Source organism: Acanthochromis polyacanthus, chromosome 4 (assembly GCF_021347895.1).
Source record: "Acanthochromis polyacanthus isolate Apoly-LR-REF ecotype Palm Island chromosome 4, KAUST_Apoly_ChrSc, whole genome shotgun sequence".
Taxonomy (NCBI): Eukaryota; Metazoa; Chordata; class Actinopteri; family Pomacentridae; genus Acanthochromis; species Acanthochromis polyacanthus.
Window position 1 is genome coordinate 26,621,528 of NC_067116.1, and position 6,000 is coordinate 26,627,527.

Consider the following 6,000-nt stretch of genomic DNA (forward strand, 5'->3'; position numbering starts at 1 on the left):
CTGGCAACATGAACTCCAAAGTTAAATTCTCCACTGGGACAATAAAGTAAATTGTCATCTATGTCTTTACCCACTCAGACCATGTCCAGCTGCAGGGCAGCTCATAAAGGTGACCAAAAAATATCTGAACATATAGCAGGCAGAGATTATGTCGTCACAAGATAACTGGGAAAGTCATTTAGTAACATGTGTGGGTAATTTCTAGCAGAGCGAGTTTCCCTGACATGAAATCCTCACTTTCCTGTTACCGTCATTCTGTCAGTTTGACCTTTTATTTAATTTGCAGTCAGGACTAAAGATGATCTAAACAAAGCAGCAGAGTCTCTGACCTCCACATAAAAGCCGCCTGTGCTGTGTTCAATGTCTGACGGTTCGTTTTCCCTCTTTCATCAGAGCTGCTGACGTCCAGCAGAAAAACCCTCTGCTTGGGTTCCCGCTCCTTGTCTTTGCCTCTGATTGGACCGAGTGGCTCTTCTGGGAAACACAAACCTCCCACGGTGCTCCTCCGTCCCAGCAGCTCACCGCTAATGTGCAGCATGAAGATGCAGACAGAGCGGACAAACCACAACAGAAGCCCCAGCAGCATTTCCCTGAAGTCCAGAGGCCTGACAGATACGCTGCACAGAGACATACAGTACGACATACAGTTCTAGTCTTGTTTGACAAAGATCTCAATCCAGGAACAGACATTCCTGGAAGGGCAACAGGGACATCTGCAGTTCTTGTAGCTGTGAGGAGACAGAGCTAACTACCGAGTGACTCTGCAGCCCAGGTTGCTCAAAACAGATTTAGAGAAATGATTGTTATCTGCCACACAGGAAACACTGCACTGTGTTGTTCCTGCAGAGGTCAGTTATACTATCAGAACTCTGTGTTTCGTTCCCAGCCTCCCTCCTGACAGCTGAGGTCCTTCTGTCCGACTCAGAGGTCACAGTGCAGGTAGTTAAAGCTGACCGCTGACCTCCAAGTGTCTGACCAGTGAGGCGAGACGTTCTCACAGTCTGAGGTGTCGCATCTTCACACCTGTCAGTCTCTGAATGTTAAAAGATTTGACCTGCAGCTGCAGAGGGAGTCAAACCTTCAACTCCCACTTGCATGCGGAGGGCCATCAAACAGCTTGAAATAAAATGTTGTTTTGTCTGAAGTTTTGGCATTTAACTACATGAATCCTGCTAACTGAGTAAAGCTGTAAAATACATTAAAGTCTGAGCAGGTTTCATTGACTGAACAAGGATGGAAAAGGCCGCTTTCAATGTGTTTACTTAATTCAGTTCAAGAATTTTTATATAGCCCCAAGTCACAGTGTATGTCATCTCAGGGCAATTGCAAAGTTTATTTCTGATTATATTTATATTTTTGTGCTTACACTACTTCTTAATGCCAATATTAGCTTATTCATTTGCAATGTTAGTTTTCTTCTTTTTTCTGCTAACCAATTCACGTGTTGCTAATGTTAGCTTTTTAATGCTAACATTGATTTTGTGACTATGTACTTTTTTATATGATGGTTAGTTTTCATGTTAATGTCAATTTTTGAACACTAACATAACTGTAAACTAACATACTGTAATACTAATGTTATTTTTCGAACATTGGTTTTCATGCTAATTTGTGTTTTAATGCCAGTGTTTATGCTAACTATAGTTCTTATTCTAACATAAATAATTTTGCTAAATGTCATTTGTGCTAACACTGTTTTTCATTTCAATCTTATTTAATTTACGAACATTAGATTTTCGTGGAAATGTTAGTTTTTAATACTTCAATATTAGGTTTAAGTGATAACATAGTTTTTTATGCTAACGTTAGCTTCATTGTACAAGTCAGTATTTCATGCTAGTTATTACAATAATAATAATGGATTGGATTTATATAGTGCTTTTCTGGGCACTCAAAGCACTTCACAATGGATCCATTATTCATTCACTCACACAGGTGAGCTGCATTTGTAGCCACACCTGCCCTGGGGCAGACTGACTAAAGCATGGCTACCAATCCGCGCCTATGACCCCTCTGACCACCACCAACATTCACACACCAGTGTGACAGCAGCACTGGAGGCAAAGTGGGTAAAGTGTCTTGCCCAAGGACACAACAGCACATGACTAGGACAGAGCAGGAATTGAATCGCCGACCCTTCGATCATTGGACAACCCACTCTACCACCTGATCCACAGCCGCCCCATGCTTATTATGCCAAGATAGGTCTTTTTCATAAAATCATCAGATTTCGACACAAATATTAGTTTTTTATAATGTATTTTTTGTGGTCACAGTTTTTTTAGTTTGACAGTTGTGTTGATGTCACTTGTTTAATCCTAACATCAGTTTGTAATGCTAATGTTTAGTTGCTAAACCTGTGCAGTTGATTGATATTTTTGCACACACTCATTTCTGTATCTGTGGAGTTAATGTGCATAGCATGAATTAGCATTAGCACTGCTACCAGCTGCTGCCTCTCACTTCTACACAAAAACAGTCATTTCATAGATCTACAGTGCACAAGTTGCTTTTCAAATCATAAAATTGTCTGTGTGTAAGTCATGATGCTTTATCTTTTGTCTGGACAGCAAGAAGATTTCCTTGGTTCAAACACTACTACGAGTAATACTGCTCTTTCTTCCCTTGCAGCTGCTGCTGCTGTTGCTGCTCAATGAAAATATGAATGATGACTAAACCTAGTCGGAATAAAATAATCAGTCTCTCATTCATCCTGTTAGCTGACATCCCACACCGTTTCCATGACAACCAGCAAATCTGCTGCAGGTCTGAGCTTCAATAAAACACTCAGGAGTAGAAACCGGCGGCAGTATCGCAAATAACCACAAAAGTGAAATGTAAACATCTCTGTAAGTTGTGCAGCATGCAGGAAGGAAGTGATCAGTGTATTGAAAGGAGGATAACCATGACTGAGGGGAAACAGCAGGACGGAGCTACCGACGGGTGGAGGCAGATCTGTGGGTGCAGATAGTGAGTGTGGGTGACTGCTTCTGTGTCACTAACCACCAAAGAGGAAGAGGAAATGCTGCTCTGCTTCAGCACTAGAAAAACAGCATGATGATGAGCTCTAATGAATGTCTCCCCACTTTACTGATGTATTTTGCAGTTTTATTTCACTTTATCTTGACAATATGTTGTAATAACAATCGTTGTGTATCTAAATTTTAAGGGGGTTCTGACAAATTATTTCATTACAAACAAAAACATAGCAGTATTGCATAACTGCAAAATCACTGTTGTAACATTCATGCATTAACTTGCCAATAGCAATTAAATTCAGGATGACCTTGTCTTCAGTAAGGATTATGAATCAATTATAGATTTTAACAAAGAAAGTTTGTTAATGTTAAAATGTTTTATCATTAGCTGCTGATAATTGCGTAAATCCACTCATTAGGACAGCCGATATCACTCAGTAAAACTGCAACATACAGTTGAGTATCATCTGCATACAGATAAATATGAACCTTTAAAAAAGAGAAAAATGAACAAACAGCATCTGGACAATTACAGTTTATTAAAAATATGTATATTTTATCCTAAAGGTGTCGCTAGAAGAGTGATCATGAAACTCTACACCTCATATGCCTCTGCAGAGCTGCAGGCTGCGGTTAGAGAGTTTCAGTTTCTGCTGTGGTCGGCGTGTTGGGTGGGTGAGCTATCATCAGAACGAGGAGTGGAGAGAGAAAAAGTGACGTATGAGGAGGTTCCCCCTCTGTGGTCCAGTTCACAGTGTGGGAGGTCAGAGGTCGGCTTTTCCTGCTGGCATGTCGTCACTAAGGGGATGCCACTGTTGCTTCTGATGGGACATCTGTCTGTGTGCTCACCATCCAGGCTCCATCCCCTGAGTGTGTTTACGCTTCTTGGTTCTGAAATGAAATAACAGCTCACTGTTCAGTAAATCTGAAACTGGTCCCCACAAGAAGGATTAATATCACATGTACCGACCAGCCACATCATGAAAGTATCCTGCCTAATATTGTATACATCTACCTCTGACCTGTTGGACTCCAAAGTAGCATCCGAATTTCTTCGAAAAATGTTGCATTGCAATAATATGATCAATGTTGAGGGTGTTGTGACACGCAGATTTAGAACATCACCTCAAAATATGAGCAAATGTGTGGAAAAACTTTTTAAATCCACTTTTAATTTTGCTAAATTATAGCTACAATAAATCTAAAATACACTTATATATGTTTAAAAACAGATAAACCTATGGAACAAAAATGTGTTGCAGACAAGGAAAAGTAATGTGATAAATAAATACGCCACTTCAAAATTTGTATGCATGTTAAGTTTCATCTTTTGATAAGATGTTTAATCTATCTATATGTGAATATAAACGTCCGTCCATATGAGTTTGCATCCTTAGCAGTTATTGTCTGGTTCAAATAAGAGATTATTTGTACATGATAAAGCTTACGGATCGACTCTATGTTCTGTTCAGTTAGTGCACTGCATGTCTTAAGTTTAATGCTGTTTGTATATTTTAATAATTTGTGTGTGTGTGTGTGTGTGTGTGTGTCTGTGTGTGTATAAATAATAAAATGAATATCTTCCTTTTTTTCCAAACATGTCCTACTTACTCTCAGGGTAAATGCGATTTTAATCAAATACAGCTCAGTTGCATCACAAATCATGCTGATAAACAGTTCAAGAGTAAATAATGTGAATGTTGTTTTTCCCTGATATTAAGCTGACACCAATAAACTGAGACTTTAAAATGACAGTCAGACATTTTAATGTGCAGGAATGAGAAGCACAAAGCTGAAAACAAACAGCTTCATAAATAATACATGCAGTCTGTGGAGAGAACACTGTGCGTGTGTGTGTGTGTGAGAGTGTGTGCATGTGTGTGTGTGTGTGTGCGTGCGTGCATGCGTGTGTGTCTGTGTCTGTGTCTGTGTGTGTGTGTGTGTGTGTGTGTATCCGCTGAGAGCATCGCTGTAACTGGAAGTCACATGATTCTGCAGAGAAATCCCCGCTTCCTCCTGCTCTGTCCTTATATGGTCACATCTCCTCTAGCTGATGGAGTCACACCTCCTGCAGGAGAAACACCATCGTGACTCCCCCGATGCCTCCCACATCCTCACCCTCCCTTCACAGATGGTGCTGCTATAATCTCACATCTTATTGATAACATGGAAAACTTTATCAGAGCCGCAAGCCACGTCTTATCAGAATCACAGTTATTAGATAGTATGTTCCAGCAGTCCTCATATGGGGTCATGTGTTGTTTCAGGCTATAAAGATTTAAAAGTCTTTTCTGCGAGGTGACTTAGTGATCCTACTAGAAGAAATGTTTCACTCATTTCCAGTAAATCCAGGTCCAAAGTTCAGATCTTGTTGGGCTGTCAGATTCAGTGCACAAAGGTGTTTCAAAGGTGCACTGTGTCACCGGCAGAAGGTCACAATAATACCTCAAGAAATACAGCAGATTTTAATCAAAATTCTACATGAGACAGTAACTAACAGCCTTGGAAGAATGAGTCAGGGATGCTGATGTTCTAATTATTCAGCTGAATCTGTTGCAACAGAAATGAAGCACAATAATGCTGCATCCATGTTAGTCACAGCAGCACCAGGAGGCCTCTTCACTGACTGTGCCTCGCTTCTAAAACTGGTTATTTCTTTAACAGATAAATTCTAGTCCCAGTACGAGGACCTGCAGTGTGGAAGCGGTTAGCAGAATCATAATAGCTTTAAGCTGTTTTCCACCTCAGAAATCTGCAGTCATTTTAGGGCAGCTGCAGCAACCTCATCAGGTCAGTTTTCAAAAGTACCTATCCTGAGAAAAGTACAAAAATTTGTTTAAAAAGTCTGTAACAACTGATGAAGTTCTTGCAGCAAGGGCACCAGAAAAAATACACACAAATTTGTGCAATACTCTAACATTCCAAAACTGTAATAATGGTGAAAATAACAGCAAACATCTTTGAAATAAATCAAATGATATATATTTTTTAGTCAATTTAAATACAGTAAAACAGCCACACA